We start from the raw sequence: 14,831 nt of genomic DNA on the forward strand, positions 1-14,831 counted from the left end.
TATTGGGGACGATTTTATCTTTTTGTTGAGAATTATATTCTCTGTTTATTGGGGATGATTTTCTCTCTTTATTGGGGATAATTTCCGCTGTTGATTGGGAAGGATTTCCTTTGCTTATTGGGAATTATTTCCTATGTTTATTGGGAATGATTTCCTCTGTTTATTGGGGATGATTTTCTCTTTTAATTGGGAATGATTTCCTCTGATTATTGGGGACGATTTTCTCTGTTAATTGGGAATGATTTTCTCTCTTAATTGGGAATTATTTCCTCTGTTTATTAGGAATGGTTTTCTCTGTTTATTGGGGATGATTTCCTCTGTTTATTGGGAATGATTTTATCTGTTAATTGGGAATGATTTCTCTGTTTATTAGGAATGGTTTTCTCTGTTTATTGGGGATGATTTCCTCTGTTTATTGGGAATGATTTCCCATATTTATTGGGAATTATTTCCTCTGTTTACTGGGAATGATTTCCTCTGTTTATTGGGAATGATTTCCTATGTTTATTGGGAATGATTTCATCAGTCACTTTGGGAACGATTTACTTTGTTTATTGGGAATGATTTCCTTTGTTTATTGGGAATGATTTCCTATGTTTAGTGGCAATGGTTTCCTCTGTTATTGGGAATGATTTCCTTTATTCATTGGGAATGATTTCCTATGTTTATTGAGAATGATTTCCTTTGTTTATAGGGAATGATTTCCGATGTATATTGGCAATGGTTTCCTCTGTTTATTGGGAATGATTTCCTTCGTTTATTGGGAATGATTTCCTTAGTTTATTGGGAATGATTTCCTCTGTGTATTGCGAATGATTTCCTTTGTTTATTGGGAAAGATATTCTCTGTTTAGTGGGAGTGATTTCCTCTGTTTATTGGGAATGATTTCCTATCTTTATTGGGAATGATTTCATTTGTTTATTATGAATGATCTTCTCTGTTTATTGGGGATGATTTCCTTTGTTTATTGGGGATAAATCCCTCTGTAATTGGGAATCATTTCTTGTGTTTATTGGGAATGATTTCCTCTGTTTATTGGGAATGATTTTCTCTGTTTATTGGGGATAATTTCCTCTGTTAATTGGGAATGGTTTCCTCTGTTTACTGGGAATGATTTTTTCTGTTTATTGGGAATGATTTCCTATGTTTATTGGGAATGATTTCCTCTGTTTTTTTGGAATGATTTCCTTTGTAAATTGGGAATGATTTCCTATGTTTAGTGGCAATGGTTTCCTCTGTTATTGGGAATGATTTCCTTTGTTTATTGCGAATGATTTCCTTTCTTTATTGGGACTGATTTCCTATGTTTATTGAGAATGATTTCCTTTGATTATTGGGAATGATTTCCAATGTTTATTGGCAATTGTTTCCTCGGTTTATTGGGAATGAATTCCTTTGTTTATTCGAAATGATTTCCTTTGTTAATTGGGAATGATTTCCTTTGTTTATTGGGAAAGATATTTTCTGTTTATTGGGAGAGATTTCCTCTGTTTATTGGGAATGATTCCTCTCTTTATTGGGAATGATTTCATTTGTTTATTGGGAATGATCTTCTCTGATGATTGAGGATGATATCCTTTGTTTATTGGGGATAAATTCCTCTGTTAATTGGAAATGATTTCTTCTGTTTATTGGGAATGATTTCCTCTGTTTATTGGGAATGAGTTTCTCTGTTTATTTGGGATAATTTCCTCTGTTAATTGGGAATGATTTCCTCTGTTTCTTGGGAATGATTTCCTCTGTTTACTGGGAATGATTTTCTCTGTTTATTGGGAATGATTTCCTCTGTTTATTGGGGATGATTTCCTCTGTTAATTGGGAATGATTTCCTCTGTTTACTGGGAATGATATTCTCCGTTTATTGGGAATGATTTCCTTTGTTTATTGGGAATGATTTCCTATGTTTATTTGGAACTATTTCCTCTGTTTATTGGGGACGATTTTATCTTTTTGTTGAGATTGATTTTCACAGTTTTTTGGGGATAATTTCCTCTGTTTATTGGGAATGATTTCCTTTGCTTATTGGGAATTATTTCCTATGTTTATTGGGATTGATTTCATCGGTTTATTAGGGGTGATTTTATCTTTTTGTTGGGAATGATTTCCTCTATTTATTGGGAATGATTTCATTTGTTTATTTGTTATGATTTCCTCTGTTAATTGGGAATGATTTCCTCTGGTTACTGGGAATGAATTTCTCTGTTTATTGGGAATGATTTCCTTTGTTTATTGGGAATGATTTCCTATGCTTATTGGGAATGATTTCCTCTGTTTATTGGGGACGATTTTATCTTTTGTTGAGAATTATATTCTCTGTTTATTGGGGATGATTTTCTCTGTTTATTGGGGATAATTTCCGCTGTTGATTGGGAATGAATTCCTTTGCTTATTGGGAATTATTTCCTATGTTTATTGGGAATGATTTCCTCTGTTTATTGGGGATGATTTTCTCTTTTTGTTGGGAATGATTTCCACTGATTATTGGGGACGATTTTCTCTGTTCATTGGGAATAATTTTCTCTCTTAATTGGGAATGATTTCCTCTGTTTATTAGGAATGGTTTTCTGTTTATTGGGGATGATTTCCTCTATTTATTGGGAATGATTTTCTTTCTTAATTGGGAATGATTTCCTCTGTTTATTCGGAATGGTTTTCTCTGTTTATTGGGGATGATTTCCTCTATTTATTGGGAATGATTTCCCATGTTTATTGGGAATGATTTCCTCTGTTTACTGGGAATGATTTCCTCTGTTTATTGGGAATGATTTCCTATGTTTATTGGGAATGATTTCATCAGTCACTTTGGGGACAATTTGCTTTGTTTATTGGGAATGATTTCCTTTGTTTATTGGGAATGATTTCCTATGTTTAGTGGCAATGGTTTCCTCTGTTATTGGGAATGATTTCCTTTATTTATTGGGAATGATTTCCTATGTTTATTGAGAATGATTTCCTTTGTTTATTGGGAACGATTTCCTATGTATATTGGCAATGGTTTCCTCTGTTTATTGGGAATGATTTCCTTTGTATATTGGAAATGATTTCCTATGTTTAGTGGCAATGGTTTCCTCTGTTTATTGAGAATGATGTCCTTTGATTATTGGGAAAGATATTCTCTGTTTATTGGGAGTGATTTCCTCTGTTTATTGGGAATGATCTTCTCTGTTTATTGGGGATGATTTCCTTTGTTTATTGGGGATAAATCCCTCTGTAATTGGGAATGATTTCTTGTGTTTATTGGGAATGATTATTTCTGTTTATTGGGAATGATTTCCGATGTTTATTGGGAATGATTTCCTCTGTTTTTTTTGAATGATTTCCTTTGTATATTGGGAATGATTTCCTATGTTTAGTGGCAATGGTTTCCTCTGTTATTGGGAATGATTTCCTTTGTTTATTGCGAATGATTTCCTTTCTTTATTGGGACTGATTTCCTATGTTTATTGAGAATGATTTCCTTTATTTATTCGGAATGATTTCCTCGGTTTATTGGCAATGGTTTCCTCTGTTTATTGGGAATGATTTATTTGTTTATTGGGAATTATTTCCTTAGTTTATTGGGAATGATTTCCTCTGTTAATTGGGAATGATTTCCTTTGTTTATTGGGAAAGATATTCTCTGTTTATTGGGAGTGATTTCCTCTGTTTATTGGGAATGACTTCCTCTCTTTATTGGGAATGATTTCCTTTGTTTACTGGGAAAGATATTCTCTGTTAGTTGGGAATGATTTCTTATGTTTATTGGGAATGATTTCCTCTGTTTATTGGGAATGATTTTCTCTGTTTATTGGGGATAGTTTCCTCTGTTAATTGGGAATGATTTCCTCTGTTTATTGGGAATGATTTCCTCTGTTTACTTGGAATGGTTTTTTCTGTTTATTGGGAATGATTTCCTCTGTTTATTGGGAATGACTTCCTCTCTTTATTGGGAATGATTTCCTTTGTTTATTGGGAAAGATATTCTCTGTTTATTGGGAGTGATTTCCTCTGTTTATTGGGAATGACTTCCTCTCTTTATTGGGAATGATTTCCTTTGTTTATTGGGAAAGATATTCTCTGTTAATTGGGAATGATTTCTTATGTTTATTGGGAATGATTTCCTCTGTTTATTGGGAATTATTTCCTTCGTTTATTGTGAATGACTTCCTATGTTTATTGGGAAGGATTTCCTCAGTTTTTTTGGAATGAATTCCTTTTCTATATTGGGAATGATTTCCTATGTTTAGTGGCAATGGTTTCCTCTGTTGTTGGGATTGATTTCCTTTGTTTATTGCGAATGATTTCCTTTATTTATTGGGAATGATTTCCTATATTTATTGAGAATGATTTCCTTTGTTTATTGGGAAAGATATTCTCTGTTTATTGGGAGTGATTTCCTCTGTTTATTGGGAATGATTTCCTCTGTTTATTGGGAAAGATATTCTCTGTTTATTGGGGATAATTTCCTCTGTTAATTGGGAATGATTTCCTCTGTTTATTGGGAATGATTTCCTCTGTTTACTTGGAATGTTTTTTTCTGTTTATTGGGAATGATTTCCTCTGTTTAGTGGGATGATTTCCTCTGTGAATGGGAATGATTTCCTCTGTTTGCTGGGAATGATTTTCTCTGTTTAGTGGGAATGATTTCCTCTGTTTATTGGGAATAATTTCCTCTGTTTATTGGGAATAATTTCCTCTGTTTATTGGGGATGATTTTCTCTTTTTTGGGGGAATGATTTGCTCTGATTATTGGGGACGATTTTCTCTGTTAATTGGGAATGATTTTCTCTGCTTATTGGGAATCATTTTCTCTGTTAATTGGGAATGATTTCCTATGTTGATTGGGAATGATTTCCTATGTTTATTGGGAATGATTTCCTATGTTTAGTCGCAATGGCTTCCTCTGTTATTGGGAATGATTTCCTTTGTTTATTGGGAATGATTTCCTTTGTTTATTGGGAATGGTTTCCTCTGTTATTGGGAATGATTTCCTTTGTTTATTGGGAATGATTTCCTTTGTTTATTTGGAATGATTTCCTCTGTTAATTGGGAATGATTTCCTCTGGTTACTGGGAATGAATTTCTCTGTTTATTGGGAATGATTTCCTTTGTTTATTGGGAATTATTTCCTATGCTTATTGGGAATGATTTCCTCTGTTTATTGGGGACGATTTTATCTTTTTGTTGAGAATTATATTCTCTGTTTATTGGGGATGATTTTCTCTGTTAATTGGGGATAATTTCCGCTGTTGATTGGGAATGATTTCCTTTGCTTATTGGGAATTATTTCCTATGTTTATTGGGAATGATTTCGTCTGTTTATTGGAGATGATTTTCTCTTATGGTTGGGACTGATTTCCTCTGATTATTGGGGACGATTTTCTCTGTTAATTGGGAATGATTTTCTCTCTTAATTGGGAATGATTTCCTCTGTTTATTAGGAATGGTTTTCTCTGTTTATTGGGGATGATTTCCTCTGTTTATTGGGAATGATTTTCTCTGTTAATTGGGAATGATTTCCTCTGTTTATTAGGAATGGTTTTCTCTGTTTATTGGGGATGGATTCCTCTGTTTATTGGGAACTATTTCCCATGATTATTGGGAATGATTTCCTCTGTTTATTGGGAATGATTTCCTCTGTTTATTGGGAATGATTTCATCAGTCACTTTGGGAACGATTTACTTTGTTTATTGGCAATGATTTCCTTTGTTTATTGGGAATGATTTCCTATGTTTATTGAGAATGATATCCTTTGTTTATTGGGAATGATTTCCTATGTATATTGGCAATGGTTTCCTCTGTTTATTGGGAATGATTTCCTTCGTTTATTGGAAATGATTTCCTTTGTTTATTGGGAATGATTTCCTCTGTTTATTGCGAATGATTTCCTTTGTTTATTGGGAAAGATATTCTCTGTTTATTGGGAGTGATTTCCTCTGTTGATTGGGAATGATTTACTATCTTTATTGGGAATGATTTCATTTCTTTATTGGGAATGATCTTCTCTGTTTATTGGGGATGATTTCCTTTGTTTATTGGGGATAAATCCCTCTGTAATTGGGAATGATTTCTTGTGTTTATTGGGAATGATTTCCTCTGTTTATTGGGAATGATTTTCTCTGTTTATTGGGGATAATTTCCTCTGTTAATTGGGAATGATTTCCTCTGTTTACTGGGAATGATTTTTTCTGTTTATTTGGAATGATTTCTTATGTTTATTGGGAATGATTTCCTCTGTTTTTTTGGAATGATTTCCTTTGTATATTGGGAATGATTTCCTATGTTTAGTGGCAATGGTTTCCTCTGTTATTGGGAATGATTTCCTTTGTTAATTGCGAATGATTTCCTTTCTTTACTGGGACTGATTTCGTATGTTTATTGAGAATGATTTCCTTTGTTTATTGGGAAAGATATTCTCTGTTTATTGGCAATGGTTTCCTTTGTTTATTGGGAAAGATATTCTCTGTTTATTGGGAGTGATTTCCTCTGTTTATTGGGAATGACTTCCTCTCTTTATTGGGAATGCTTTCCTTTGTTTATTGGGAAAGATATTCTCTGTTAATTGGGAATGATTTCTTATGATTATTGGGAATGATTTCCTCTGTTTATTGGGAATGATTTTCTCTGTTTATTGGGAATGATTTCCATGTTTATTGAGAATGATTTCCTTTGTTTATTGGGAATGATTTCCCATGTTTATTGGCAATGATTTCGTCTGTTTATTGGGAATGATTTCCATGTTTATTGGGAATGATTTCCTCTGTTTATTGGGAATGATTTCCTCTGTTTTTTGGGTATGAGTTTCTCTGTTTATTTGGGATAATTTCCTCTGTTAATTGAGAATGATTTCCTCTGTATATTGGGAATGATTTCCTCTGTTTACTGGGAATGATTTTCTCTGTTTATTGGGAATGCTTTCCTCTGTTTATTGGGGATGATTTCCTCTGTTAATTGGGATTTTTTCCTCTGTTTACTGGGAATGATTTTCTCCGTTTATTGGGAATGATTTCCTTTGTTTGTCGGGAATGATTTCCTATGTTTATTGGGAACGATTTCCTCTGTTTATTGGGGACGATTTTATCTTTTTGTTGAGAATTATTTTCTCTGTTTTTTGGGGATAATTTCCTCTGTTTATTGGGAATGATTTCCTTTGATTATTGGGAATTATTTCCTATGTTTATTGGGATTGATTTCCTCTGTTTATTGGGGATGATTTTATCTTTTTGTTGTGAATGATTTCCTCTCTTTATTGGGAATGATTTCATTTGTTTATTTCGATTGATTTCCTCTGTTAATTGGGAATGATTTCCTATGCTTGTTGGGAATGATTTCCACTGTTTATTGGGGACGATTTTATCTTTTTGTTGAGAATTATATTCTCTGTTTATTGGGGATGATTTTCTCTGTTTATTGGGGATAATTTCCGCTGTTGATTGGGAATGATTTCCTTTGCTTATTGGGAATTATTTCCTATGTTTATTGGGAATGATTTCCTCTGTTTATTGGGGATGATTTTATCTTTTTGTTGGGAATGATTTCCTCTGTTTATTGGGGATGATTTCCTCTGTTAATTGGGAATCATTTTCTCTGTTAATTGAGATGATACCCTCTGTTTACTAGGAATGGTTTTCTCTGTTTATTGGGAATGATTTCCTCTGTTTATTGGGAATGATTTCCTCTGTTTTTTTGCAATGATTTCATTTGTATATTGGGTATAATTTCCTGTGTTTAGTGGCAATGGTTTCCTCTGTTATTGGGAATGATTTCCTTTGCTTATTGGGAATGATTTCCTTTCTTTATTGGGAATGATTTCCTATGTTTATTGAGAAGATTTCCTTTGTTTATTGGGAATGATTTCCTATGTTTATTGGCAAAGGTTTCCTCTGTTTATTGGGAATGATTTCCTTTGTTTATTGGGAATGATTTCCTTTGTTCATTGGGAATGATTACCTCTGTTTATTGGGAATGATTTCCTTTGTTTATTGGGAAAGATATTCTCTGTTTATTGGAAGTGATTTCCTCTCATTATTGGGAATGATTTCATTTGTTTACTGGGAATGACCTTCTCTGTTTATTGGGGATGATTTCCTTTGTTTATTGGGAATAAATTCCTCTGTTAATTGGGAATTATTTCCTCTGTTTATTGGGAATGATTTCCTCTGTTTACTGGGAATGATTTTCCCTGTTTATTGGGGATGATTTCCCCTGTTAATTTGAATAATTTCATCTGTTTGCTGGGAATGATTCTCTCTGTTTATTGGGAATGATTTCCTCTGTTTATTGGGGATGATTTTCTCTTTTTGTTGGGAATGATTTCCTCTGATTATTGGGGACGATTTTCTCTGTTAATTGGGAATGATTTTCTCTGTTAATTGGGAATGATTTCCTCTGTTTATTAGGAATGGTTTTCTCTGTTTATTGGGTATGATTTCCAATGTTTATTGGGAATGATTTCGTCAGTTTTTTTGGGAACGATTTCCTTTGCTTATTGGGAATGATTTCCTTTTTTTATTGGGAATGATTTCCTATGTTTAGTGGCAATCGTTTCCTCTGTTATTGGGAATGATTTCCTTTGTTTATTGGGAATGATTTCCTTTGTTTATTGGGAATGATTTCCTATGTTTAGTGGCAATGGTTTCCTCTGTTATTGGGAATGATTCCTCTCTTTATTGGGAATGATTTCATTTGTTTATTGGGAATGATCTTCTCTGATGATTGAGGATGATATCCTTTTTTTGTTGGGGATAAATTCCTCTGTTAATTGGGAATGATTTTTTCTGTTTATTGGGAATGATTTCCTCTGATTATTGGGAATGAGTTTCTCTGTTTATTTGGGATAATTTCCTCTGTTAATTGGGAATGATTTTCTCTGTTTATTGGGAATGATTTCCTCTGTTTACTGGGAATGATTTTCTCTGTTTATTGGGAATGAATTCCTCTTTATTGGGGATGATTTCCTCTGTTAATTGGTAATGGTTTCCTCTGTTTACTGGTAATGACTTTCTCCGTTTATTGGGAATGATTTCCTTTGTTTATTGGGAATGATTTCCTATGTTTATTGGGAACGATTTCCTCTGTTTATTAGGAATGGTTTTCTCTGTTTATTGGGGATGATTTCCTCTGTTTATTGGGAATGATTTTCTCTGTTTATTGGGGATGATTTGCCATGTTTATTGGGAATGATTTCCTCTGTTTACTGGGAATGATTTCCTCTGTTTATTGGGAATGATTTCCTTTGTTTATTGGGAATGATTTCCTATGTTTAGTGGCAATGGTTTCCTCTGTTATTGGGAATGATTTCCTTTATTTATTGGGAATGATTTCCTATGTTTATTGAGAATGATTTCTGTTGTTTATTGGGAATGATTTCCTATGTATATTGGCAATGATTTCCTCTGTTTATTGGGAATGATTTCCTTTGTTTATTGGGAATGATTTCCTTAGTTTATTGGGAATGATTTCCTCTGTTTATTGGGAATGATTTCCTTAGTTTATTGGGAATGATTTCCTTTGTTTATTGGGAATGATTTCCTTAGTTTATTGGGAATGATTTCCTCTGTTTATTGGGAATGATTTCCTTTGTTTATTGGGAAAGATATTCTCTGTTTATTGGGAGTGATTTCCTTTGTTTATTGTGGATAAATCCCTCTGTAATTGGGAATGATTTCTTGTGTTTATTGGGAATGATTTCCTCTGTTTATTGGGAATGATTTTCTCTGTTTATTGCGGATAATTTCCTCTGTTAATTGGGAATGATTTCCTCTGTTTACTGGGAATGATTTTTTCTGTTTATTGGGAATAATTTCCTATGTTTATTGGGAATGATTTCCTCTGTTTTTTTGGAATGATTTCCTTTCTTTTTTGGGAATGATTTCCTATGTTTAGTGGCAATGGTTTCCTCTGTTATTGGGAATGATTTCCTCTGTTATTGGGAATGATTTCCTTTGTTTATTGGGAATGATTTCCTATGTTTATTGAGAATGATTTCCTTTGTTTATTGAGAATGATTTCCTCTGTTTATTGGGAATGATTTCCTTTGTTTATTGGGAAAGATTTTCTCTGTTTTTTTGGAATGATTTCCTTTGTATATTGGGAATGATTTCCTATGTTTAGTGGCAATGGTTTCCTCTGTTATTGGGAATGATTTCCTCTGTTATTGGGAATGATTTCCTTTGTTTATTGGGAATGATTTCCGATGATTATTGAGAATGATATCCTTTGTTTATTGGGAATGATTTCCTCTGTTTATTGACAATGGTTTCCTCTGTTTATTGGGAATGATTTCCTTTGTTTACTGGGAATGAGTTCCTTTGTTTATTGGGAATGATTTCCTCTGTTAATTGGGAATGATTTCCTCTGTTTACTGGGAATGATTTTCTCTGTTTATTGGGAATGATTCCCTCTGTTTATTGGGAATGATTTCCTTTGTTTATTGGGAATGATTTCCTATGTGTAATGGGAACGATTTCCTCTGTTTATTGGGGACGATTTTATCTTTTTGTTGAGAATGGTTTTCTCTGTTTTTTGGGGATAATTTCCTCTGTTTATTGGGAATGATTTCCTTTGCTTATTGGGAATTATTTCCTATGATTATTGGGATTTATTTCCTCTGTTTATTGGGGATGATTTTCTCTGTTAATTGGGAATGATTTTCTCTCTTAATTGGGAATGATTTCGTCTGTTTATTAGGAATGGTTTTCTCTGTTTATTGGGGATGATTTCCTCTGTTTATTGGGGATGATTTCCTCTTTTTATTGGGAATGATTTCCCATGTTTATTGGGAATGATTTCCTCTGTTTACTGGGAATGATTTCCTCTGTTTATTGGGAATGATTTCCTATGTTTATTGGGAAGGATTTCATCAGTTACTTTGGGACCCATTTACTTTGTTTATTGGGAATGATTTCCTTTGTTTATTGGGAATGATTTCCTTTGTTTAGTGGCAATGGTTCCTCTGTTATTGGGAATGATTTCCTTTGTTTATTGGGAATGATTTCCTTTGTTAATTGGGAATGATTTCCTATGTTTATTGAGAATGATTTCCTTTGTTTATTGGGAATCATTTCCTATGTTTATTGGCAATGGTTTCCTCTGTTTATTGGGAATGATTTCCTTTGTTTATTGGGAATGATTTCCTTTGTTAATTGGGAATGATTTCCTCTGTTTATTGGGAATGATTTCCTTTGTTTATTGGGAAAGATTTCCTCTGTTTACTGGGAATGATTTCCTCTGTTATTGGAAATGATTTCCTTTGTTTATTGGGAATGATTTCCTATGTTTATTGGGAACGATTTTCTCTGTTAATTGGGAATCATTTTCTCTGTTAATTGAGATGATACCCTCTGTTTACTAGGAATGGTTTTCTCTGTTTATTGGGAATGATTTCCTCTGTTTATTGGGAATGATTTCCTCTGTTTTTTTGCAATGATTTCATTTGTATATTGGGTATAATTTCCTGTGTTTAGTGGCAATGGTTTCCTCTGTTATTGGGAATGATTTCCTTTGCTTATTGGGAATGATTTCCTTTCTTTATTGGGAATGATTTCCTATGTTTATTGAGAAGATTTCCTTTGTTTATTGGGAATGATTTCCTATGTTTATTGGCAAAGGTTTCCTCTGTTTATTGGGAATGATTTCCTTTGTTTATTGGGAATGATTTCCTTAGTTCATTGGGAATGATTACCTCTGTTTATTGGGAATGATTTCCTTTGTTTATTGGGAAAGATATTCTCTGTTTATTGGAAGTGATTTCCTCTCATTATTGGGAATGATTTCATTTGTTTACTGGGAATGACCTTCTCTGTTTATTGGGGATGATTTCCTTTGTTTATTGGGAATAAATTCCTCTGTTAATTGGGAATGATTTCCTCTGTTTATTGGGAATGATTTCCTCTGTTTACTGGGAATGATTTTCCCTGTTTATTGTGGATGATTTCCCCTGTTAATTGGAATAATTTCATCTGTTTGCTGGGAATGATTTTCTCTGTTTATTGGGAATGATTTCCTCTGTTTATTGGGGATGATTTTCTCTTTTTGTTGGGAATGATTTCCTCTGATTATTTAGGACGATTTTCTCTGTTAATTGGGAATGATTTCCTCTGTTTACTGGGAATGATTTCCTCTGTTTATTGGGAATGATTTCCTTTGTTTATTTGGAATGATTTCCTATGTTTAGTGGCAATGGTTTCCTCTGTTATTGGGAATGATTTCCTTTATTTATTGGGAATGATTTCCTATGTTTATTGAGAATGATTTCCTTTGTTTATTGGGAATGATTTCCTATGTATATTGGCAATGATTTCCTCTGTTTATTGTGAATGATTTCCTTTGTTTATTGGGAATGATTTCCTTAGTTTATTGGGAATGATTTCCTCTGTTTATTGGGAATGATTTCCTTTGTTTATTGGGAAAGATATTCTCTGTTTATTGGGAGTGATTTCCTTTGTTTATTGGGGATAAATCCCTCTGTAATTGGGAATGATTTCTTGTGTTTATTGGGAATGATTTCCTCTGTTTATTGGGAATGATTTTCTCTGTTTATTGGGGATAATTTCCTCTGTTAATTGGGAATGATTTCCTCTGTTTACTGGGAATGATTTTTTCTGTTTATTGCGAATGATTTCCTATGTTTATTGGGAATGATTTCCTCTGTTTTTTTGGAATGATTTCCTTTGTATATTGGGAATGATTTCCTATGTTTAGTGGCAATGGTTTCCTCTGTTATTGGGAATGATTTCCTCTGTTATTGGGATTGATTTCCTTTGTTTATTGGGAATGATTTCCTATGTTTATTGAGAATGATTTCCTTTGTTTATTGAGAATGATTTCCTCTGTTTATTGGGAGTGATTTCCTTTGTTTATTGGGGATAAATCCCTCTGTAATTGGGAATGATTTCTTGTGTTTATTGGGAATGATTTCCTCTGTTCATTGGGAATGATTTTCTCTGTTTATTGGGGATAATTTCCTCTGTTAATTGGGAATGATTTCCTCTGTTTACTGGGAATGATTTTTTCTGTTTATTGGGAATGATTTCCTATGTTTTTTTGGAATGATTTCCTTTGTATATTGGGAATGATTTCCTATGTTTAGTGGCAATGGTTTCCTCTGTTATTGGGAATGATTTCCTCTGTTATTGGGAATGATTTCCTTTGTTTATTGGGAATGATTTCCTATGATTATTGAGAATGATATCCTTTGTTTATTGGGAATGATTTCCTCTGTTTATTGGCAATGGTTTCCTCTGTTTATTGGGAATGATTTCCTTTGTTTACTGGGAATGAGTTCCTTTGTTTATTGGGAATGATTTCCTCTGTTTATTGGGGATGATGTCCTCTGTTAATTGGGAATGATTTCCTCTGTTTACTGGGAATGATTTTCTCTGTTTATTGGGAATGATTCCCTCTGTTTATTGGGAATGATTTCCTTTGTTTATTGGGAATGATTTCCTATGTGTAATGGGAACGATTTCCTCTGTTTATTGGGGACGATTTTATCTTTTTGTTGAGAATGGTTTTCTCCGTTTTTTGGGGATAATTTCCTCTGTTTATTGGGAATGATTTCCTTTGCTTATTGGGAATTATTTCCTATGATTATTGGGATTGATTTCCTCTGTTTATTGGGGATGATTTTCTCTGTTAATTGGGAATGATTTTCTCTCTTAATTGGGAATGATTGCGTCTGTTTATTAGGAATGGCTTTCTCTGTTTATTGGGGATGATTTCCTCTGTTTATTGGGGATGATTTCCTCTTTTTATTGGGAATGATTTCCCATGTTTATTGGGAATGATTTCCTCTGTTTACTGGGAATGATTTCCTCTGTTTATTGGGAATGATTTCCTATGTTTATTGGGAAGGATTTCATCAGTTACTTTGGGACCCATTTACTTTGTTTATTGGGAATGATTTCCTTTGTTTATTGGGAATGATTTCCTTTGTTTAGTGGCAATGGTTCCTCTGTTATTGGGAATGATTTCCTTTGTTTATTGGGAATGATTTCCTTTGTTAATTGGGAATGATTTCCTATGTTTATTGAGAATGATTTCCTTTGTTTATTGGGAATCATTTCCTATGTTTATTGGCAATGGTTTCCTCTGTTTATTGGGAATGATTTCCTTTGTTTATTGGGAATGATTTCCTTTGTTAATTGGGAATGATTTCCTCTGTTTATTGGGAATGATTTCCTTTGTTTATTGGGAAAGATTTCCTCTGTTTACTGGGAATGATTTCCTCTGTTATTGGAAATGATTTCCTTTGTTTATTGGGAATGATTTCCTATGTTTATTGGGAACGATTTCCTCTGTTTATTGGGGGCGATTTTATCTTTTTGTTGAGAATGATTTTCTCTGTTTTTTGGGGATAATTTCCTCTGTTTATTGGGGATGATTTCCTTTGCTTATTGGGAATTATTTCCTATGTTTATTGGGAATGATTTCCTCTGTTTATTGGGATTGATTTTATCTTTTTGTTGGGAATGATTTCCCCTGTTTATTGGGGATGCTTTCCTCTGTTAATTGGGAATCGTTTTCTCTGTTAATTGGGATGATACCCTCTGTTTACTAGGAATGGTTTTCTCTGTTTATTGGGAATGATTTCCCATGTTTATTGGGAATGATTTCCTCTGTTTACTGGGAATGATTTTCTCTGTTTATTGGGAATGATTTCCTATGTTTATTGGGAATGATTTCCTCTGTTTACTGGGACTGATTTTTTCTGTTTATTGGGAATGATTTCCTCTGTTTTTTTGGAATGATTTCCTTTGTATATTGGGAATGATTTCCTATGTTTAGTGGCAATGGTTTCCTCTGTTATTGGGAATGATTTCCTCTGTTATTGGGAATGATTTCCTTTGTT

The sequence above is a fragment of the Scyliorhinus torazame genome, chromosome 30 (assembly GCF_047496885.1).
Source record: "Scyliorhinus torazame isolate Kashiwa2021f chromosome 30, sScyTor2.1, whole genome shotgun sequence".
Lineage (NCBI taxonomy): Eukaryota > Metazoa > Chordata > Chondrichthyes > Carcharhiniformes > Scyliorhinidae > Scyliorhinus > Scyliorhinus torazame.